Raw genomic sequence first — 25,462 nt, 5'->3', positions numbered from 1 at the left:
CTCTAATACCTAAAAATATTGAAGTGCCAGCTTGAGCACGTTGAGAAACCACACAGATCTGTTGAAATAGTATACCAGATGTACATATAATAACTCGAAGTCCTTCTTAAACGAACCTTCAAAATTTACCAAGTTGGCTCTCAATTTCCGAAAATTTTACACGAGTGAGCTCAATAAAGCTAAACCGATTATTTTAATAATATTTCTTTGAGAACTGACTTACCACAAACCAGTCATATAGTCAAGTTCTAAGTAATAGTTTTTCCACTAAAAATTTTATGCACACATTCGGCATATGTGGACCACTGTACGGACGCACACATGCCGAGAGCGCCAAAACGTTACTCTACTACGGTAAACGATGAAACGGCAAAACCGTTTGTGTGCATATTACACTTTCGCTTTTATTGCGACGTTTTCGGTAATTTACAACGTGCAACATTGGTGAACCACCGCACGCACACGCACGCAACTGCTTGCCACCGAAGAGCGCATGTATTATATATTCATATCTGTATGTATGTGGGTATGTGTGCGCAGTATCTTCCGAAAATTCGAGTTACATGCCAACTCTGTACCTCACCACTACATGTACGCACACACATAGCAAATGTGGCGGCGCATTGAGCGCATCAACTGAACTTTCAAAGCTATACTCGTAACAACAAAGAAATGTTACGGCAATAACAACAAAATGAGAGCAACAAAATATAAAAAAAAAAAACAAAATCAACAACAATAATATTAAGAGCAGGCGAAAGTGGTAAAAACATTGGTGGTAACAAGAAATTGGCAGGGAATATGCTACCTCAACTCACTATACTAGAGTTTGCTGGCTGGCTACACGTAGACAGATACATTTTTATACCCTGAACAAAGTATAATTTTTGAGATATCGCTTTGATACACGTAATTACGTCCCCAAGAGGCTGTTAATTTGTCGTAATCGCCGATATCGGACCACTATAGCATAGCTGCCATTGAAACTGAACAATCGGAATCAAGTGCTTGCTTTATTTGACGAGATATCTTGACGAAATTCGGCACTGATTATTATTTGAAATAAAGCTATAATATCTAAAAATTGTTCAGATTGAAGCACTAAAGAATAAAGCTGCCATGCAAATTGACCGAAGAAATCTAATTATTTTGTGGAAACATTTTTATTTGTGAAGGGTATTAAGGCTTCGGTGCAATCGAAGTAAACGTTTTTTTCTTGCTGTACATATGTACGTACGTATATATGTGTGCGTATACATGTGTATTGAGCATGTATGGCTAGCGGCACTAGCGGATGCCTGGGTGCTGTAGTACCATTACGAGCAAGCTTACAGCATCATATTCTATGAGTATGTGTGTATGTGTATGTGCGCTGTAAGGATGTGCGCCCAAAACCACCCTTTACTAGTTTACTTAAATAACGAAATCAACCAGTGAATGAGAGAAAATGCAAACCCATACAAACAAGCATATGTGGCAAGCGTATAGGATGTGAGGTTACGCTGTGTATTAAGGCAAAGGGGTATAAATATAGCTGGATAAATGCGCACTTGTGTCTGTGCGCTTGTGTGTGTAATATGCATTACACCGCAAAAATATGAAAGCATGTGTGTGTGAGCGGCAGCATTCCTTTCGTCATCAGTTTGGCGTCGCTGCTGTTTCTAATAAAAACAAGCAGAGGTAGAAGAAGAATTCCAATAAAAAATATGAAATACTGCAAAAATGGACAAAAGCAACAGGAAGTAAATTGAGATGCTGAAAGAGCAACAGCAACCATAACAACAATACAGCCAACAACAAAGCGCAGCAAAATAAAATTTAAACGCTGAAAATACAATAACATCAAAAAGAATGTGAAGTTAATCAAAGACAAATTCAATTTCGTTTTTTTTCGGTTTTGTTTTCAAAACCTACCACAGTAGCTGTAACATTAAATATCCCATATGCTATGCTAATGGCTATAAAATCTCTTGCTTTTAAATATTTTTTGATGAATATGCTGTTTTCATTTGAATAGCTTTCTTATTTAATTTTATTTAAAGAGATAATTTTTTTGGTGAGTAAAATTACCAAGTACAACAAAACTAAAATTAAAATACTTTTTTTTTTGCAATTGTGCTTGCCCTCACTTAACCTCAAATATAACCGCGCTTTTGCGGTCGCTCAAATTAGCAATTCGTTGATTAAACGAACCGTCGCTTGCTGTGTTAGTCTTGCTCTCGCGAGTGAGAGCTGAAGTTTCAGCCAGACATTTGAAATCTAATGATGATGGTAACATGCAATTGGAGCACGATTGGGGTATTTGAGATTGTGATTTTTGGTTTTTTGAATAAAAATGCGATAAATATGTATATTCCGACAATGTGAACCTAGCTTTTATAGAAATATGAACGATATGTCATAATAAATCTGTTCGTTTAAAGTGGAGAGAACGTCTGAAACTTCTTGAAAGGGCAACTTTCCAAATTTTGACCGTGTTTTCCATTACTTTTTTTTTTTTAGTAATGTTTGTACCATTTCTTAAGGGTGATTAATATAAGGTAGTCGAAAAAGTCTTTTCGTATTTTTAATCAAACTTCAATTTATTATTTTTATTATTTATAATGAACTTTGATGAACCAAATATGTACCATTTTGGTCGACCACTTTTTGCCATTATTGCGCTAGAGGCATTATTCCATCAGTGTAAAACTTTTCTGGTTTTTCGGCGAAGAACTGCGACAAGTTATTTAACGGGCTTCCTTCGAAGCCAACTTTACTCCATTAAGGGAGTTCTACATGGACCAAAACAAATAATAGTCCGATGGTGCAAGGTCAGGGAATGCGTCAAAACTTCCAAGCCAAGCTCTTCCAGTTTTTGCCGAGTCCTCAAAAATGTGTTTGGTTTAGCGTTGTCCTGATGGAAGACGAAGCCCTTTCTTTTGATCAGTTCTCTCCGTTTTTTCGGTTGCTTCCTTCAATCTCATCAGCGGTCTACAATAAAATGTGGAATCAATCGTTCGACCAGACTGGAGCAGCTGATAGTGGATGATTCCCTTTCAATCCAACCAAACACTCAGCATTTCCTTTCGAGGCGTCAATCCCGGCTTTGCGATCATTTGTTGAGCTTCACCACCCTTGGACCATGATCTTTTTCGCATAGTATTGTCATATTTGATTCATTCTTCATCTCCTGTTACCATTCGCTTCAGAAATGGTCCGATTTCATTTCGTTTAATCAAATAGCAAATTTTAAGTCGGTCCATTAAATTTTTCATAGACAATTCATGTGGTGCCCAAACATCGAGCTTCTTTTTGTAGCCAGCCTTTTTTAAATGATTCAAACCCGTTTTTTTTTCTTCTTTTTTTATACAAAAATTTCAAAATATAACATACTTTTTTATTATTTTCACTAATTTTTAAAGATCTGTAACTTTTCAACTTCCCCGAATATTTTTTTTTTTTTTGGTTAAATGAAGCTTAAAATCTCACCTTACCAACACTATATGGTAAGACACAATGTGATTGGTAGCACTAGATCTATACGACTGCAACGACATCTATTGACAAAATACGAAAAACTGGTCGTTTAAAGTGGAGAGAGCGTCTGAAACTTCTTGAAAGGACGATTTTCAAAATTCTGATCGTTTTGTCAATGATTATAAACCTTTGTTAGAAGGTGAGTCCACTTAACAGCACAAAAAAATAGTGCGACAGATGGCGCTGTTGTCCCATTTGTTTAAAAAGTATGAATTTACCGGTTATTTGGTTATTTTTTTTTTCTTTCCATAACTCGCATATGCTTTATTGGTACAGGGGGCACTCTGCTGACCAGCATTCATCCCACCCACTTTGTCCGCACATTGTCATTTCCGTTGGTAAACATGCAATGTCTGTTGCCTATTTCGCGCTACAGAAAATCCAGGAAATATTCAATGGACGTAAAAAACTAACGAAATATTCCATATTCTCGCTGCTCACCAGTTTTCTTTACAGTTTTCGCCTTTTATTTGGTTGCTTTTCGGCTATGCTGTGCGCTGTTTTGCGTAAGCGTGAGCGTGAAGTGTGCGCGCGTTTGTGTTTGTGCGTGGCGTGATGCACATTGTCGGTGAAATTGCTTAACTGTCGGTGGGTAAAATGTTGTCGCTTGCACAATTGTTATTGTTGTTGGCTTTATTGCTACGCCTTTGTTGCCACATTTGACTGTACGCGCATGGAAATACTTGAAGTACGCACGGATATCCGGAAACGGCTGTGAATTTGTACTCTCGCCTGTGATGCTGCTATTGTTGCTGTTGCTGTTGCTGCCATGCCACTTGACGTGCAATGCCGCTTTCCGTTCGCTGCCCACTCAACCACTTATGATCATTGCATTTACTCTCGCGCTAGCTTTGTCTTAACTGTCGCATAGTCCTCGTCGTCGTCGCCGTTGCCTCCGCCGCGCTCGTCGTTATTGTCGTTGTAGTCTGGCTTTCAACGCTCGGCGTGACTGCTGAAAGTGCCCTGGCGTAGGGCAAGTGCAAATTGTTGTCGGCATGGCAGTGCCGCAACTGTGCCTTGGTGTGTATGCGGCGACGGCAGCGACGCTTGTTGTTGCTGCACCCTAAGCGCGTTGGCCAATTTGCGCCGCTTAAGCAGCTTTGCTTCCGGATTTAAGTGCAAAAGTGTAAAATTCTCAACTCGAGAACGGCATGGCAAAAGCACAAATAAGCCAAGGGAAAATTGTACTAAAAATAACCCGAAAAAAATATGAACAAAAACAACAATAACAAAATCAAAACAGTAAATGCGCATGCAGCAGTGCCGAGCAAAGAAAAAAATCACGCTTGCAGCTAAAGCGCAAATAGCAGCATCCGCCACTTGTCCCCTACGCCGCGCCTCGCCGTTCAACGGCAACGCCACTCCAACACCCTGCGGCATGCTGTAGTGTTTTTGTAAGCTACACACAGTCGCCTGAAGTTAAGTCATCGACGGCAGTGGCAACGGCTGCCGGAATGTGGCACACTACAGTGTCCTTGTGTTGTGTGCCGCCGTGCCTCGGTGTGTCGGAAGTGCATAGTTTTAGTTTCTTGAAATAAATACGGCTCGCTCGCACACACACACATACATGCACATACATATGTATGTATGTATGTTTTTCGGTGCAGTGTGTGCGCACACTTTGCATTCTATGGCAGAGTTTGTAACTTTATTGTGGAAAATATTTTCGTCGAAATTCTCGCAGTTACTTGCATTTGGCGAATGAAAAGTTTTTATGCAAATACCAAAATTGCTGCTTGCTGTTTGGTGAGAAAAACGGATTTCTCTCCTCTTTTTTCTTGATTTTCTTCTAAATGGCATGTCTCTGGCTACAACGCTAACTTACACGTATACATATACATATTTCATACATATATACATGTGAATTCATGAATATGTGTACGTTTATGTGCATGTGTGTGTTTGTGTGTTTACATGCATATTTTGAGACCATTAAAATGCAAATAATATTGTAACAGTTGTTGTTTTGCTAAACGAATAGGATATTTTAAGGAAATATCATATATTTGATTGAGTATAATTTAAGCGATTGCATGCAGTGGAAGTGTTGCAAAGATTTTTAAGAGGATTTGAATGCGAAGGAAAATCAAAGGATTAAGTGCAAAGTCTGCTTGCTGCACTCGATGGAATTAATATTTTTCGCATAAATAATAGAAGCAATAAAACAAGGCAGCCACGAAGCTCTAATACGCTACACTGGTGTATTTCTTATACCATAAAACCATAAAAGGGTATAAACAGTCCTTCAACTTGATTTTGAGCAGTCAGTTTGTATGGCAGCTATATACTATAGTTGTCCGATCTAGAAAATTTCTTCTGACATTATAGCGTGGTCTTATGGTTAATGGTCTATAGCGAATTTCGTAAAGATATCTTATCAAAAACAAAAGAAGTTCATACAAGGACTTGGTTTTATCGGTCAATATCTATGGCAGCTATATGCTATAGTGTTCCGATCTGTACAGTTTGTTTGAAGATGATACCGTTGTGTTAGAAATTAATTCACGTAAAACTTCGTAAATATATCTCACCAAACAAACAAGTTTTTCATACAAGAATTTGATTTTCAGCGGTCAGTTTGTATGACAGCTATGTATATGCTATAGATGACCGATCTGAAAAAAATTTTCGGAGATTGTACCGCTGCCTTTAAAAATAATTCATGTCAAATTTCGTGAATATATTTCGCCATATAAAGAAGTTGTCCTTATAAGAACTTGATTTTCAGCGGTCAGTTTGTATGACAGCTATAGGCTACAGTGCTCCGATCTAAACAATTTGTTCGGAGATTTTACCTTTGCTTTAGAAAAGAATTCATGACAAATTTCGTAAATATATCTCACCAAATAAGAAAGTTTTTCTTATAAGGACTTGATTTTCAGCGGCCAGTTTGTACAACACCTATAAGCTATAGTGATCCGATCTGAAAACTTTATTTAGAGATTATATTTTTTGTTTTGGAAAATAAACTGTGCTAAATTACGTGAAGATATCTTGTCAAATAAAAAAGTTTTCCATACAAGGACTTAAGTTTCGTCTTTCGGTTTGCAAGGCAGCTTATGCTATAGCGATTTATGCTACATGTGGCGGGTATTATAGCTTCAGTGTAGCAGAAGCTAACGGTTTTTACTACTTTTTCATTTATTTTTTTTTTTTTGTATCCGATTACTTAAAGTAATTTATTTTATGTATTTATTCAAATGACGCTTGAAGCCGCTTACCTATGCTCTGCAATGAAAAATCTTGACAGTTGCATACTCCCACTTGTCCTGTAACTTATCTTATTTTCCCATATTCTGTAATTATCAATACATTATACTTAAAGGCAGCCAAAAGTATTAATTCGTTTGCGCTCAAAATTGACGGCTTTGATCGATTAGAATTGCCTTAATAACTTGATGTATGTATATATGTATGTATGTACTATATGTAAGCATATACATACATACTACTGTGCCCAAAAAATAAAGTGACATTTGAAGCTTATACATAAGTATGTATGTAAAACATATATCTATGTATATGTAGTTATGTTGATCTGTTAGTTATATTGTGTAAGTGAAAAATATAACAATTTACCATTAATTGAAAAGGATTCACTTTAAATTATATGCCAACTGACTTATATTGTCTGCAAAGCGAGTGATGAAAGGAAATTGTGCAAAAAAAGTTAATTAAAAATTATGCTACGCAAAGGTATTAATACCAATAAAATGCCCATAATACGTAATGCACACACATACACACATATGTAGCATTAAGGACTTTAAATGCAATATGCTGCGCAGACATCAACTGGCCGTCACGCATACATACATACATTCGAATGCGTCTCATGTGAAAGTGTGCACTATTTATGCGCGCTAGTGTATGTGCATATGCGTGCGAGTATGTGTGTGTTAATTGTAGCGTAAAATGAAACTGATAATTAAATGCAATTCTGTTGGTTGGTCGGTGGGTAATGCGTTGAGTGCAATTTCCAATTGGCAAATGAATGAATATTTAAACAAACAAAAACGGTAAAGCAACAACAAAAATAAAAAAAAAATGAAAAAAACGAAGAGGGTTCCGCATAACGGTAAGCCATACGGTTTTTTATTATTATGCTTTATTTAATTTCGCTGTTTAACTGTGCAAACACTTTTATCTGACTCGTGTTGCACGCACAAAAAGCAATAGCAACAAAAATGTTGACAATATTTTCTTGCCGAAGTTAACTAAATACTTAACTGCGTGCGCTTTTGTTGTACTGCCAACTAAAGAAAATTACGATTTTTACGCTAAAGTATTCAATTACCAACAGTGCCCAAAGTAAAGTGTAAGGGTTAATCCTGCAGCGCTCGGCCATTACGCCATTCGTGCTTATTCAAATGTTGCAAAGGCGTTTGCTATTTTTATGCCCTCTACAGGATATTTTCATTATGCACGCGACTTTTTCTCCCAAAGGTGCTGCTCATTTGTCGGAACCGCTTATATTGGACCACGATAGCATATAGTTGCCATACAAACTGACCCATCGAACTTAAGTGCTTGTATGGAGAACTCTTTTATTCGACAAGATATCATATTGGGATTTGGCACAGATTATTTAAAAGAAAATCTACATTATCCGAAGAAATCGTACAGATCGGACAATTATAGCTTATAGCTGCCATACAAACTGATCCTTCGAACTCAAGTCCCTATGAGGAAAACTTTTTTATGTCGCGAGATATCTTAACGAAATTTGGCGCGAATTCTTTTCTAAAGCATCGGTATAATCTCCGAACAAATTGTTCAGATCGGATCACTATAGCATGTAGTTCCCATACAGAATGACCGCTGAAAATCAAGTTCTTGTATGGACAACTTTTTATTTGACAAGATATTTGTACGAAATTTGGTATAAACTATTTTTTAAGCAAACGCTACAATATCTGAAGAAATTTTCTAGATCGGACCACTACAGCATATAGCTGCCATACAAAATGACCGCTGAAAATCAAGTTGAAGATCTTTTTATACTCTTTTATGCTATAAAAAATGCAACCCTGAAAGGTATTATTACTTCGCTGCAGCCGTAGTCAATGTTTTTTCTTTATTTATTAATATACATACATACATATATATGCCTAGGTATGTAACTCAGCCTGGAATGACCAACCTTGTAACGCATAGCCGTGGAATTAGTATTGAGGCAGGCAGCGCGTCGGTGTATTTTTGTTTAAATTTGCTTGCATATTTCATGTGTTTTCATCTCTTTTATTGCTACTTTCTTCATTCCACGCCATTTTAGCGCGCACACTTGCACACCCCGTCAATGTGTGCGTGCTGCAACGCGTCGAGCGAGCGTACGAAAGGCACAAGGAGATTGTTGTAACTTTAAAAGGGCGCTTGCAATCGCTACTTAACTTTTAAAAGGATGAGTTAGTATCGTTAAACGAAGTAGTAAATGGTGGGCGGCTGTGCCGGTGTGGCATGCGTTGTCTGTTGTTGGGGTGTACAGTGGCAAAGTTTGTTGGAAAACTGTAAAGAACTTCACTTTGCTGTAATTGATTGCATCTAAGAAAATTCGAGGAAAATGTTAATGCATGCGGAACTTGTACGAACCGCTGAAAGTTGCCAAAGCAACTTGCTGCTCCAACTTGATTTGGTAGTATCGTTAAAAATGTATAGACGACCGCCCGGCTTTGCTGTGCATAGAAATTCAATGTGTTAGTAATACTATAAGTACATATATGGATCTAGTTTAATAAACAGATTTTGAAATCCGGAAACATTTTTTACTAGTTTCATCTCGTTATAACTGTGTGGTATTTTAGATCCATTGTCTGCAGTTTCAACGAATCCAAAAAAATATTTCTGTATTCTACATAGTTTTACTGGCAATACAAATTTCCAACGATCTTTAAACACCAGCTGTTTGTTCGCTGTTAGAAAGTGAACTCTTTGATCAATAACGAAGCATCGAAGTCTGCTTTGCACGCAAAGTTGACTTGAGAGCTCTTGTCTACCAAAAAGACCGAAAGGTAGAGCAAAAACCAGCTGGAGGAGTATGGAACTCTCGTAAATTAGGTCTGCTATACGATAAATGGAGGAATTAGCCGCTTGCGAAAGATTATGAATAATTTTTAGCAGCGGAGGGTCCGCTGAAGTAGGCATTGCGAGGATGTCACTTTTACTAAAATTAACATGGAGATCTCTGCCTTTTTTCTGGCCAAGTTGATAGGGAACTCTTTGCTCAACAACAAGACGTCGAAGACTTTTGCCACATGCAAAAGTTGGCCTGGAGAGTTCCTGCCCACCAAAAAGATCGAAAGGTTGAGCAAAATCCAGCTGGAGGATTATGGAACTCTCGTAATATAGGTCTTCTGTACGATAAATGAAAGAATTTATAAATTTTAGCTGCTTGCGAACGATTTTGTGAACTTTTTAAGAAGCCGTGCGGCGAAAATCAGCTGGGGATCGGACGACGATCACAGCCCTCAATTATATGAGATGGTGCAAGTTTGGAGAGGTCTTAAACTCCAGACAGAAGCAGGTACATAGATATAAAACATAAGGTTTGCACCACGACCTTTTATTGTGCCCCCAATCGTGTGAGATGGGCTAACTTTGGAGAGGTCTTATGCTGCAGACAGAAGTAGATAGATATAAAACATGAGGTCCGCGGACTGCTGTGCAGTGTATTAATAGGTGTCTGGAGTTTTCGTAGATAAGTAACAAGCAAAATAAGTGAAGTTCGTTCACTTACTTGGTCTGTGCGCTTCAGGATGTTTCGGCATTTCAGCGAATGGTAACAATTTCGACTCTTAACTAATTATTTCTAACCGATTTTTCGCATTGCTAATGCATGTCAGCAATCACTGTTCGCTTTGCAGATATCCGATGAATACAATTCGCCTTTTATGTACTTTGAAGCTTAGTTAAAATGCACTGAACACAGCCAGCAATGCTTAGTTGTGGCTAAAAGTTGTTGTTTACTTTGCTTTTATACACGTACAAATAAAATTTATATGTTTGTATGTTTGTTTGTAGATGCATATTTTCTACACAACTGTATAGTTGCGAATGTTGTTGCAGTTGTTGTTTTTGATGATTGTGTTGGCTCTTTGCAACACCATTTTTCTTCGGCTCCCTTGCTTTGGTTGGCTTTGAAGTGTGCTTTGCTTTAGCGTAATCGCCGGCAACCATTAACTATGCAAATACGTATAGGTATACCTGGGTATGTACAAAACGTATACTGGAAGAACGCAGTCGCAGCGCGTTCCGTTGGCTTGCAGGGACTCGGCTTGGCTGGGCGCACGTTCCATCGATTCTCTTCTAAACTCTGCAACTCCACTTGCAACTGACTTTTCTTGCAGTTTTGCGGTTGTGGCGGTTTGTTTTGTTGTTGTTATTGTTGTCATTGTAGTTGTAATTGTTTTTGTTTTTCGCTGTGCACGTTGCGAGTAACTTTTGTTTTGCTTGTTGTTGTGGTGGCTGGAAACAAGTGTAACAAATTTAACTGCAGCTTTTAAATTCCACATTTTTGGTTTAGACTCCTTCTTTGTTGTTTGCATTTCTGCACGTTTTTTTCGTTTTGCCCCTTTGTTTTGCTTACTTATTCGCTGAGTGCTCTCGGTGCCGCTCCCACGCTTCCAATCCACCGTTATCCGCCACTCATGTACGTTTCCATACACGGCTTCTTTTAATTAAGTTTTGTCGCTTGCGAGCGAAACATCGGCGACGCCGACACAGTAGTATGGCAACGCGGCGTGTGTGTGTCTCGTTGGTAGCCCCGTATGCGCGCTTCTGTGGCAGCGCTTGGTATAGCGCGGCGGTGTTGGTGGCCATCAGCAATTCTCTTCAAATACGCGCTGCTCAAAGGAAATCAATTAAAAGGTAATTGTGCGGTAAAAGCTATCAGAATTGGCTTAAATTCGGTGGCACTGCGCTGTCGGGTAGCACACGATTGTTGCGAAAAGTGCATTCTTCGCAGAGTTGCAGAGTTGTTCTTGTGTTGTTCTATTTTTTTTGTTGAGGTTTTTACTTAAGTGCAAAGTTCAAAGGAAGATGGGTAATAAAATTCTCTTTAGCCGCAATTAGGGCAATTGGTATTTTGTATATGAGAGTTGATTATTTTCGGCGCGGCTGCTCGAAAAACTCGTGAAAAAGTGTCTAGCAAGTATAAAGTAGGGATGATGCAGTTTTAGGTGGTCTAAAAAATATTTCAGTTACTTGTAGGTTTAAGTTTATGCTTTCCCTTTCCAATCTAGTTTACTGCATCGCAGAATCTTTTCCTGACGGTTCTTTATGGGCTTACACACCTGCGAGCGATTTGTGGGCGATACGTAGCCGTATAAGAAGGGGTGCAGTGAGCTGTTTCATGGATGGATCGAAGTTAAGAGTATAAGTAGTTGAAGCTTTTGTCTGGAGCTCTCCATCAACTCCAGTTTCAGACTACCAGATCACTGTAGCGTCTTTTAAGTGGAGCTGGTTGCTTTCAAGGCAGCAGTAGATGTACTGCTCCGAAGTGCAGCTTCCTTCAGAGAGGTGTTCGATAGCCGGGCGGCTTTTCTGACTTTGAGCTTGCTGAATGTGCGTTCAAAACTAGTCAAGGAGTGCATGACCTCTTTACCAGTAGATTCAAGCTTCTTACATTTTAGACTCGTTTGAGTGCCGGGTCACAGCCACAAACTTGAAAATCGATGTGTTTGCTAGGGAGCGCACAATTTACACAGTTTCAGCCGTTGGATCTTTGGTCCTCCAGTGAGCTCAACAAGAACTTGTCAACAACCAGAACTTGTGTGATTGCGAGATCCTTTTGGTCCTGACTGAACCGTGTGAGGCTTTCCGAACTGTTGGCTCTTTGCAGAGTCAATCTCGTTATAACTATATGTTCTGTTCTGTTCTGACTGGACACTGTCCAATGGATTAACATGCAGTCCGGCTAAATATTCTGCCGGCTCAAAATTCTGTCGGACGTTCTTTGCTAAAGCAATATGGAGGAAGGTGAGGTGGATTCATCTTGTCCTTTCTTTCATTAATGCCCGACTTTTGCCGGACTCAGATTGAATTATCTCGGTAGACACACCTTTGGTGAATCTAACGAAGTTGCTGGGTTTAATATTGATCACCTTAAATAATTTGTGGTGATCACAAAATGGAACCTGGTACTTGGAATTTACCTACTTAAAAGAATTTCAAACTAATATGATGAAGCCTTCCTAACATCGTACCTGTGTAAAAAGCGCCTGTTCAAAGGAACCTTCGGAATGTAAACAGTCTACACCTTCGGTTTGCTAAAAAATCGTAAATTTTCTGAATTCAAAGCCGGTTCTGCCTGCTCCAGTTGTAAGCGCAACATAGTTTTCCGCCTACTTTCGCATTTGAAACCTTCCCAAATGATACACACACACAAATCCATATGAGTTTCGAAAAACAAGTAGACGCTACGTCTGCAAAAGTCATTTAAATTGTAAAACTACATACGAACAGTTAAAATCATTGCGCTAAGCTGGCAATTGTAAAAGAGCTTTACTCAAACTTCAGCTACTTAGTGCGTCTCGCTTGGTTGCTCGGGTCTTCAGCAGCAATTATTTAGAGCAGGCTTGGCGGTAGACGAGACGAAGCAGCATATTTCTCCCAAGTAGTGTCAGGTGAGCGCGCAGTGACATGAGCAATCCTAGTTACACTACAACAAGCTGCAATAACAAAAGCGGCGACAAATTTGAGAAAGTTGGCAATTTGGTTTTTAGCAACAGCTAGTGAAATGGCTTTGGCAATATTTATCTTTTGCGTAGTTGTCGTTGTTGTTGCTGTTTGACAATTTTCATGCTATTACCTTGCCATTAGCATTGTCATTGGCGGCGGGTTAGGCTGTGTAAGCAGCTGCCGTCGTTGCCACTTCTGCTATGCCTTTTTATACCCTGAACAGGCGTCCTGCTTTCTGTAAATACGCTATACGAAATGGTCCTTTAGTTTTTGAGATATGGTTATGAAATTTTGCATCCGTTCATTGCTCCTTAAGCAGCTCATCATTTGTCGGAATTGTTGTTATCGGACCTCTATAGCATATAGCTGCCATACAAACTGAACGATTGGTATCAAGCGCTTGCCTTTTTTATTTTACAATATATCTGCACGAAATTTGGGAAGGGCTATTTTCCGGGAAAAATATGTAATCACCCAAGAAATTGTTCGGATCGGATTACTATAGCATATATGTAGCTAACATACAAACTGTCAAATACAAAATTAATACCTTATATGGAGCACTTTTTTATTTGAGCAGATATTTACAAGAAATTTGGCACAGATTATTGTCAGAGATAATGCTACAATTCACAAACATATTGCTCAGATCGGATCATAACTGCTTATAGCTGTCATACAAACTGATCGTACAAAATCAAATTAAAGCTGTTTGTACACCCTTTTATGCTACTTATAAGAAATCCAACAGTGTAGGGTATAATACCTTCGGTGCAGTCGTAGCTAAAGCTTCAGCTTGTTGTTGTTGTTACACGCTGCAGCAATTATCAAGAATTTCATGCTGTCTCACTTGAAAATCGCTCATTTATAACACGGCTTCCTCTTTGTTTGCTTCTTCTTCTTCTTACACTTCCACTTCCACTTCGTCTGCTTCTACAATTACTTTTGTGACTCCGTTTCGTTCGTGGTGAGTTGCATGTGGCTGTTGCTCTTTCATTTGCTCGCTTATTTGATGTATTTTGTCGTTAACAGGATATCAAATGACAATACGTCAACAGCAGCAGTAACAACAACAACAGAAAGCAAGTGCAAAACCTAAAAACAATACTAACAACATTTTAGTAAACAAAGCATATTACAAACGATCAAGGCAAGTGTCGGTGCGCTGACGTTTAGCTGTCGAGCAGCTCGGTGAGTCCTCTACTCATGTGCGCGTGTGTGTTGGTGAATGATTGCGTGAATGCGCTGGCAAGTGGCACGACGCACTGCTTGCCATTTGATGCTTCTTCAACAGTTGTAATTAGTAGTTGCTGAAATTATTGCGTTTTGTGTCAGCCAGCGTTGCCGTGTTGACTTACGCTCGCGCTCCACTCCCATCACAAGCGCCAACTCGCTTGCCGGTTTTCCCCTCATAAGTAGGTGTGTTTGTATGTGCGTCGGTATGCAGGCAGATAGTTGTGTGATTAACTGTTTGGCTGCTGCTTGGCTTTTTGCGTTGATTGTTCGCTTAGTTGGCTTACTCCTCTGGTGGCACTACAAAAATTTACAAGGCTTTGTAATTGAAACTTTGCTCTTTCATTTCATACAATATATCGTTGTGCTTACATACATATATATATATGTGTGTATTTATTAAATTACATACATATAGTAGTATAGAAAATGAAATATTTACCACAATGCGCTGTCTGAGTTTGCTTCGTACACTGACAGAAAATTTGCTTGGCAAGGGACGTTGTGGTATAAAATATAAATATTTTGTATTGAACTCCCTCTCTCTTTGTCAAGAACTTATGAGTCATTCTGTATGTTATAGAACCTTTTTTTTATATTTTTCATGATGGAAGTAAAATAGTTCCCCTAGCCGCAATATTATCTCACTCATATCTAGCCAATGATTGTCGGCGCAGCATAATTCCCGAATGATCTCTTCATCACCATCAACAACGCTTACGGCCAGCCATCTCATGATTTTAGACCTTTGGAACTTAAGACTATCCGTAGCGTCAATACGAAGTTTCATTGAGTGAGTTTATGCTAGCAGGCTATAACTCGATTCTCAATCGCTAACTCTGGTAACATCATCTGCGTACCCGTTCATATAGGAACAGAAGAGAATGAAAAGGCAGATGAGCTGGCCTGTTAGGGGGAGTTGGAGACACAATTCTTCTAAGCTGTCTTAGGCCATTCAGCACCTTCAATGGTGGTTTGAAGCAATGGACCCTAGAGGAACATGCGAGCCCATGAAACACAAATGGCACAGGGTATACCATAAAGTTACTTTGGGGTAGTGTTGATGATGAATAGACCAAAAAACTATTAATTATAGGCAAAAGGGAGCTTAGTAACATTGTGGTGATCATTACCGGCACCTACACTTATGAAAATCGTCGGAATGCAGAGCATGCGCGGAGGTTGATGAGACGCTGGAGCGTTATGCATACCAATGCCCAGCCTTCAGCCGTATGAGACAGGACATATTCCACGGGGCTCTCAATGTTTGAACTTCGGCTCTATAATGGGCTTAGTGATGACCTAAGTGTAGCCGCCTTGTCTCTGGGGTTAAAGTATTTCCCTTTTCAGTCAAACAACCAACCATTAAACATATGTCTATTTGATCGAAAGGTTCTTGCGGTTTGAAGGTAAAAAAACTGGAACAATTGATTTTCACAAGCTTCTCTTGCGCGGAATTTTTTACCAGCACAGTCAGTCACCATAGACAGGAACAGGTGGTTTTCACTTGGTGCTTGGTATGGGCCCTAAGGTGAATGTATAAAAATCCATCAATCAAGTTCCAGTCCTTATATAATATTAAATTATATATATTTCGAATTAATTAAAATTATTTGCGATGTACTCTCTTCACATAATATCACTTGTTCTTGTTTTTGCTTATGCCATTTACCTGCCTTTCAACAGTTGCACACGTTGTTGCGGTATTATTTCAACTCGTTTTTAGAAGTTTCAATTGCACATCAATGTGTGCGTGTAAAATGTTAAACTAGCAACAACAATAACAAAAAAATGTAATTCACAACAAAACAGGGATAAGCAGAAAGCTGCTAAAGGCAGTGACATTGTGTAAATTAAAGCATTAAATGTAATAAAATGATGGAAGGGCAACAAAAAGCGAACGGTAATTTAATACAAGTACGACTAGTCGTTATAAATGTAGCCGACTGCTTGCACTTGTATTTATATGGACTCGGTTGCTTGTGCATTGCAGCATTGGTAGCACTGGATTGTTGGTAGCAAATGTGAGGGCTGTTGAAAAATGTTAATTTTTTCGGAGTAAATAATTTAAAGAGGGTTAATGAACGGCACTTTTGCGAAATCCGCTTGGGAGGCTAAACGTGGAATAGAAGTAATAATTAATAGGCGTATAAGCGAGTTTATGAAATTAGGTTTATGAGGCTGGTTTATAGTTTTTCAATAAGAAAAAAATTGGTAATTTTCTTGAAAACAGATTTTTATACCCTAAACAGGTTATATTAAGTTAGTCAGGATATTTGTAATACACAGAAGGAAACATCAGAGATTCTATGCGGTATATACATATATAAAGGATCAGCATGGCGTGCTCAGTCGATTTAGCGACGTAGTTTTTCAGGTTTTGAGATATCGATCTGATATTTCGCATACTTTCCTTTCTCTACGATAAGCTGCTTATTTGTCGGAACGGCCGATATCGGACCACTATAGCTTATAGCTGCCATACAAACCAAGCGAAAGGAATAAAGTATTTGTTTGGAAAACTTTTTTATTTGACGAGCTATCTTCATGAAATTTGGTACTGTTTGTTATTTAAAACAATAGTATATTATCTGAAGAAATTGATCAGATCGGATCACTATAGCGTATAGCTGCCATTCGAACTGAGCGTTTGAAGTAAAGTACTTGTATGGAAAACTTTTTCATTTGACGAGATATCATCATGAAATTCGTCACAGAACATTATCTAAGACTACAATGCAGTCTTCGAAGAAATTGTTGAGATCGTACTACTATAGCATATAGCTGCCATACAAATTGAACGATAGCATTCGAGTTGTTGTAAGGAAGCTTTTGTATTTGTGAAGGATATTGCAAACAAAGTTAATTTTTTTGGTTTAATTTTCTAAATGTTTTTTTAACTGTAAATACGCTATTATCTCGTTTTAGCTCACCCTAACATACACATATGAATATGTAGAAGTATGATGGCGATATTAACACTTTATTTTACTTTTATATATAAAATATTTAAACCATTATTTTTTGCGTTCTCTCTCTCAAACTCACACACTCGCTTTTCCTGTTGTTATTTTTGCAGCGTATTAACGGGGCTTAAATCATTGTAAGCTGCTGTAGACGGTTATGCGCCAGCGCCGTGCGCCACCATACACTGCACTGAGCGTGGCTGGGAAATCGTTGAATGTACATCAAATGAATTTTAAATGTTAAAACAATCACTTTTAATCTAAAATAAAGTGCGAGGATAAAGTGTGAATGCAAAGTGAAAAATAATAAACCAAAAAAAAAAAAAATACAATATATAACGGTATATAAATACACGAATCTATGAGTGCGCGTAGCAAGCGATTGCAAATAATAAATGAAACGCAATAAAATTGCAAAAAAGAAATAAAATAAAATTAAAAAAAAAGAAAATAAAAGTGAAGAAAAATACGAAATTACATAGAAAGTGGGTGGAAAATCGAACTCAAACAAAACATAAAATTAAATTAAACGCATAAAAACAAACGACATTCTGCGCTTAATCCCATTCGTAGCAGCAAAATCCACGCCTGTCATTTCACGAGGATTAACACATCACAGACGAGTGGCAGTCGCATAGGCGCTTACAGCAAAGGTGCTTGTGTCTTCGCAGCGCAGGATAACGACAAGTATATAAGCACACACACACACGCATATATGCACAATATACATTTATAGACAGACGCGCCTTCGATTTGGTGAGCGGAAATTGCTCGCTTGTCACAAGGTAAGTAGTAAGTAGGTTAAATAGAATTTATGCATGCGCCCAATGCGGCTTAACTGCGCGCTTGAACAACAACACACACACTTACACAAACAAACGCACGTACACATATTTAGCAGCGAAAAACCACTTCAAGCTGCATACACACACACTTAGCCGGAAGACAATGGCACATTGCGCTGGTTACCCTTAAATGATTTTCTTTTACCCCGGGAAATCCACAATTTGCTGGCAGATTTTGTTTTTTGTATTTGTTGTGATTCGTGCTTTTAATAGCGTCTGACTGCCTACTATTGTCGCCTTCGTGCTGTCTGCAGGCCTTCTCTACTTTAGCTTTGCCGTAATTTGTATGCCTCCGCCTAGTCAACCGCACACCTCAGCTGCTTCCAATGCTGGCAAGCGGATTAGTCGCTATTTCTTTTATCTATCCAAGCACCGGTCTTCACATCTCGACTTACTTCACATATCATGCAGTGTTATTTTCTAAGCATCTTAACTCATTTAGTGTAGTCTACGTTTGGCTATTTTTATCAGACTTTGTGACTACCAAATTAATGTCTGCTGCAGTTTTCTTTCGCTGGTGGTCTATAACTCAATATAAAGAAATATAAGACTAACCAAAAAAAAAAAGGTTAGGAATAAGCACAAAAACAAAAATAAATAAATAAAAGAATAAAAAAATAAATTAAATAAAAAAACATAAGCAAATTAAATGAAAAAAAAAATATGCTTATGCACTCATTAGCTTGCTTGTCTGCCTGGCTTCGGCTTCGAGTTTCGTCTGTAATTCCATTTTCTCTCTCTCTCTCTCTCTCTCCGCTGTGCTTAATACTCCTGCTTGCCTTTGATGTTGAATTTTGGTAATTGTTTCGTAGGGCTTCCGTAAATTAAGTAATTTGACTGGATAGAAAAAGAAATGAAACAAAAACGCAGATAAAGTAACCACTCGCCATTGAAAAGTAATTAATTTAGTAATTGTCAGTCTTAAGCTGTATTAGGAGGGTTGCTTTAAGGCTTGACTTTGAAACAAAATAACTTCAGGCTATATATATACATATGTGTAGATATATATATTAGTCCGCATTTAAACTAATTTTATATGCAAAAAGTTATTTATATTTAACGGTCGTGGAAAAAAACGTTTCTGCTTCATTATGTGCTTAGCTTAAGGCATAGTAAAATTCAAAAAAATTTGCTTTTAAATGCTATTTGCCGATAGAAATGTTACTACAAATTTATCAGTAGATCAAAGCTTAGCATTTTTGCTTTTTTAGTGTAGTAGTTTTAGGACCCTATATTAGTATATTTTTAGTAAGAGATTTGCTGATATAGTATAAATAGAAGAGTATCACCTAAAATGCAAAATAGCGTAACATCACTTTTCATAAGTTTGCAGGTGAAGGAAAACCCACATAACCGAAACCACTCATATTGAAATAAAATTTGAGTTTTGGTTATAAAATGGTTATATATTGGTTACACATTAGTTATTTATTGGGTACATATTGGTTATATATTAGAAATATCTTCAAGATATTATGTCTATGAAACATGTTTCAATATGATTTCTTCTATATCGTAGGCAACTTGATCTTAGTTATCCGGAAAGGCTCCACATATGAAGGTATTCATTCAGACCTATAAATTTGTTTGTAAAATTTAAATCTTTCAAGCTTACCTCTCGAATTTTCTTCAAAAATTATACCATTTTACAGTTTAGCTAAATTCTATAAACCTCTTTTTGATCTAGTTTTTCTGCTCGCTTTTCTGAGATTACTTGAGGGTATCTCGAAGTAACCACACTAGTAAAACACTTTTTTCATGGATAAAACTAAGCAAAATAGAGTTCCCGGCAATTTCATAGTCCCACGATTTTAACGGTCAAAATTGTAGTTACTATTTTTCGAAGAAAGGCGAAGATTTCTTAAGGTATAACGGAGTTTAGGGAAAATTTTGGAAAAATTTACGAAATTAAATCAAGAAAACACAGAGTAGGTAGGTAGGTAAGAGTGTTGACCTTTCAGACTTAATTAGCGCTATTTTGATACACTATGGTAAGACCTCATATGTTAATATCACGCTCCACTATTGTGTTTCAACCATTTGGTGCCCTCAATGACACTACTTATCTCAGTTATGCTTTTGGTAGATAGAACTTTAAGGTTTGGTATCTAATGGATTCCCAAAGTTCGATGTCTTATTTGTCATATAGGAAGTGAATAACTGTTTTCTTGCATCTCTGGAGTTTGCAGCAACGGCTATATAGGGCATATTCAATGCATGTTCTCCAAATGGCCAATGCCCCGTTATGGTAGCTGTAAGTCTGTACCTACTTTTCCTGGACCTATGTAATCAGTCTTCAGTTTTGATCTTGTCATAATTTGCTCATATCTGTTTCTTTATCCTCGTACCATTATTTGTACAAATCGAGTATTGAGCGCCCTCTTGATGTTGTTATTGTTGTAGCGGCATTCTGCCGAGTTAGCAGTCCTTGACCAGATAAAAAATCCAGCTCCGTTCCGGTTAGGTAGACCCGACTGCCGTAGAAACGGATCTTCCTCTTGATCGTTCCTAGCGGACATGGTATTGTCTCTGCCTGGGATTCGGCTAGAGAGGCTCCCGAATTAGCCAACTCGTCTGCTTTTTGGTTGCGAAAATGTTGCCATAACCGGGAACCCACATTATGTTGGTTGGTTGGCTAGTAAGTTTAGAGCTTTCCTTTATTTACTACGCTGGAGTTGATCTTTGGGAACGACAAGGTTAGTAGTGCCTGGATGTCTGTGTAAACGGTTGCCTTCTGTATCCCCCCGTAGTTGATAAATTCAAAGGCAGTTGTTAAATCCACAGGCCTTCTAAGTGTCTAGTACTTCCGCTTGGAGGATAACATAAAGATCTTAGGAGTATACCTCTGTCCCTAATACACTGTCCATTTTGAACCATTCGGTGTAGATTACCTATCTTGACCCCCTCCATAGGGTACTCTCACTTGGAAGTCACTATTGAAGTCCAACCTTGGGACCAAAATTTTAACAAAAATAGAGCACAAACTGCCAGGGCTTGCGGTGAATATATTTCTTTCAATTTCCAATCATTTAACAATGATTAATGATATTTGACAGGAAGGCTGTATAACTTTGGTGCAACATTTTGTATAAAGTGTGTATAAATCAAGCATTTGGCAACTCTTGCCCAGCTCATTGCTTAATTAGCAACAGAGGAAAAGTAAATCTTAATGCTTAACGCCTTCAAATAGACATGTATTTAAGAGAGCCGCAAGCGCTGCTATCAAAATGTAATAAACTCCAACTAATTACAGTTATGTTAAGCCACAAATTATGAAACACACACTCACGAGGGCTGACACAATTTACAGCCATTTTCATTTCACTTTTCACTTTTCAGCAACAACAAATTATAAGCTTTCATTTAAATGCTCATATTTGAAATATAACTTAATATATAATATTTCAGACATTATATCACACACAGCCAAAGGTCGCTTTAGCCAAACCCAAAGCGTGCGCTTGATCTAATTACACTATCTCTACTCGTAAAATGAGATTTACGACGTGCAAGTGTTATCTAAATAGTTATTACAAAGCGCACAGACTTGTATACAATACATACAAACATATTCCGACATAAATATATTATTTTTGTTTTTGTTACTTTAATTTTTTGGCAGGGAATTTAATTTAAATTTGAATTTATAACTCCCTATGGGCTATTAAAAAGTTAGCATAAGCTAAACAATAAGAAAGCGCAACAACAACAATTCGGGAGGGAGGGGACGCACAATATAAAACACACGACGTGTAGGGAGAAAATATGGCGGGAAATTGTATCGTTATGCTATTTTGTCGGTTTTTCTGGTATTCTTTGTTGCTTTCCGTTTGCTTTCATGCTAAACGTTGTGGCGGGTAATTCATAATTTCAATTGGCTTATTATTATTTTCAAACGGTTTATGAGATTAGAGAGCGCACCATAAGCATTTCAAGAAATTACGTACAAGCTCATTGGCGCTGCTCGCAAAATTACACTGTCGGGCATACGTACATATAGTGAATAGTGGAATCGTTGGCGAATTTAAATTTACGCGATGTGCTGGAAAAGCATACATTTGGGCGCGTATGTAGTATTTATATATACAGGGTGTTTTAGTTGGATTATTTTTGTCCTTTGGTATGGGAAATGCTTCGTAGAGACAGGGATAGCAGGTGAGAGACAAAGATAGCCGGCGAGAGCTTTAGAGAGAAATGCCGAGGATGGAAGGTAGCCACTGAGAGTCGAGGATATCCTTAAAGAGACGGCAGGTGTATGGAGAAGAGATAAGAATATGGGAGAAAGGACTATGAGTTTTGGGTCTACCAGAGAGGGCAGGAAAGAGGGTCGGTGAGAGCTTGGAAAACCGGATGTAAAAGAATGGGAATGCGGAATAGAAACAAGGAGAAAGAGTGAGAGCTACCAAGAGCTTTAGAGAGAAATACCGAGGGCTGATTTTAACTAGTGAGAGCCGGGGAGAGACGAAAAGATCCTTAGATAGATGTAAGTGCATGGAAAACAGATAGGAATATGGGAGAGCGGCCTAGAAATCTTGGGACTACCAGGGAGAGCAGGAGAGAGAGTCGATGGGAGTATTGGAAGAGCAGGTGTAAAAGTATTATATTGCGAAGTAGAAACAAATAGGGCGGGTGAGAGCCAGCGAGAGCTCTAGAGAGAAATACCGAGGGTGTATTTTAGGCAGACCCTTAGGTGGATGGTAGGAGTATGGAAAATAGCTGGAAATACAGGAGAACGCAGTTCTAGTTAGTTCTGGCAAACATTCATACATTCATTCATTATTTTAGGAATCTTCCAACTTTTTGTATGAATTTTCTTATTCAGTCATCTGTTGCAATAATTTGAGTGCAACTTGAAAAAGGGCTCTAAAAAATGAATATCCCTAATAGAAACACTCACTATAAAATTGCGAGCATGTAAGAAAACTCATTTCGGAATGAACATACGCCATCACTGATGAGCATATTTGAGTGCGCACACAAATAGACTAGTACTCGACAGAATGAGCGTTGGGCACTACTGGAAAGGAAACGGAAAATGCAATTTATACCGAACAACGCACTCGTCGCGCTTCAATGTTACAGCAACTACACGACGACAATGCTATATGCGCGGCAAAGTGGATTCGAGACGAAAGTCAAAAGATGTGCGCCATGCCACACATTCCTACTGACTGTTGCGCTTGTGTCGCAGTTGTTGGGTAACTGTTGTTGGTCGCGGTGGTTATGGCGGTCGTGATGGCCACTTACGCTTCCGCGCATCCACTAGCCAAGCAGCGAGCGTTGGAGTGATAGCATTGGTCTCCCGGTAGCAAGTACTCACGCGAACGAAGATCAATGCGACGCACAGGTACTGCACACTGCGTGGCAAAGTAGGCAGAGTGGCGAGGCACTACACCAAAGTGAAATATCGTGCATATACATATCGTGCATGCACATACAGCCTACACTCAGGCGACCCATACCATATGCGCATATGTACATACATATGTATGTATGTATGTGTATGCACTTGTAAATGGTGTTCATTGCCTGCTTGTCGTAAGATTAAATAAAATATTTTCGCAATAAAAATAAAAATTTAATTTACTTCCATGAGAGCGGTGCGAAAGGTTGCGTGAAGGTGTGCTATCAAACGACTGGTTTGGGGAAGGCGCGTTGCGCTGGGGCAGTCTATGCCTTACAAGTGCCTGAATTGCTGGCACTCTGGGTAAACACGATGGATACGGATGTGTTTCGCTTAACGTTAAAGCTGTGAACATAAATTGAAAAAGCGGACTCAAGCACACACTCATACCAATTAGGCGTAGAGGGGGGACAGTGGGACAAAATGTAGAAAAATTTAATTTTTTTAGGCAGTTTGAAAGAAGAATGTTACTTCAAAAGTGTTATTTTAACTATTATGTTTAGTATTTATTTATTTTTATTTTTTGAATTAAATTATATCTCCTTATCCACTTCACACTAGATATGCGAACTAGTCCTTCAGTTTTTGAGTTATCACTCTGAAATTTTACACACTTCTTTTCACCCTAAAGATTCTGCTTATTTGTCGGAACCGTCGATATCGCACCACTATAGCATACAATTGCCATACAAACTGAACGATCGGAATCAAGTGTTTGCATGTAAAAATTTTTTTTTGATAAATTATCACAATGAAATTTAGCACTGATTATTAGCCCAGGCAATACAATAATATCATAGCAAATTGTTGAGGTCTGAGCACCATAACATATAGCTGTCATACAAATCGACCGAACGAAATCAATTTCTTCCATAAAAAGTTTTTTTTTTGTGTAGGGTATTCTAGCTTCGGTGCATTCGTATTTTCTCATTTTATTTTTCAAATTAACTCTACTATTTTTTAAACCCCTTTTTCCGCAATTTAAGTTAACAAGTTATCATTTTGTTTCACTGTTCGCACCATCTGCACACTCACACCGAACAGTTCATGCATACATGCATGCGTAAAGCAACTACGGATGCGTGGATATCTACTGTATTTCCTACTACTTACCCACACACATGCTTCAACAGCTACACTGAACCTTGTGTTGGCACACGTACACGCACCGAAGTTACTCATACGCCCCCACCCAGCATGTGAAGCAGCAAAGCATACCATGCCTGTGCTTCGGCTTCACCTTTTAAATGAGCGCCTTTTGCCTTCTACCTTCTACCAGTTTTTAAATTCACAATTTTTTTACTCTCTTTGTTATTATTATTATTGTAACAGTGCCAACATTAGCCGACTGTTGCAATGGCTTCGCTAGCCTATCTGCTTTCAGCACCTTTTGCACTTCCGCCTCCCCGCCAGCCATGTGAAGTTTATAATCCACTATGGCGTCGGTTGTTTACAGCCAAACTCAGCTCGTTGACGCCTCAAGCCGCTGACGCGTGCGGCACAGTACGAGGCCGTAGGTGAGGTCTGTGCGCTTGTACGCTTGAGGGGCGGCACAGCTTGCCGACGGGGCAATGCGAAATGAGCATTCTTCACTTACGGGCTGCCGAGTTTTTGAAATTGTACGGAAGGAATTTGTTATTATGAGATTATAGCAGTACCGTTAGTATCGACGCGGCGCGTAGGATGAGCGTAAGCGTAAAAGAAAGTGTACGACAGAGTCAAGGCAAACTTCGATATGGCGTCGGCGACAGGTGAAACTGTTGCGCGCACTCAGCCAACAGCTTGTCGACGGCGTGGGGCTAAGCTTGTGAAATTTGTGA

General features: G+C 38.6%; 1 protein-coding gene across 3 annotated transcripts in view; it reads left to right on the top strand.

Annotated features, from left to right (window-relative positions):
- Nucleotides 1–25,462, top strand: part of LOC126763309 (uncharacterized) — a 180,487-nt gene that overhangs the window by 14,643 nt on the left and 140,382 nt on the right. For all 3 annotated transcript variants that reach the window (XM_050480658.1, XM_050480659.1, XM_050480660.1), the window contains one exon: nt 17,507–18,178. The gene's annotated coding sequence lies outside the window, so the exon portion shown is untranslated. The remainder of the gene's footprint in view (nt 1–17,506; nt 18,179–25,462) is intronic.

The sequence above is a fragment of the Bactrocera neohumeralis genome, chromosome 6, assembly GCF_024586455.1.
Source record: "Bactrocera neohumeralis isolate Rockhampton chromosome 6, APGP_CSIRO_Bneo_wtdbg2-racon-allhic-juicebox.fasta_v2, whole genome shotgun sequence".
NCBI classification, from domain to species: domain Eukaryota; kingdom Metazoa; phylum Arthropoda; class Insecta; order Diptera; family Tephritidae; genus Bactrocera; species Bactrocera neohumeralis.
Note: the sequence above shows the minus strand (reverse complement) of the source record. Positions and strands in the feature narration are given on the sequence as shown.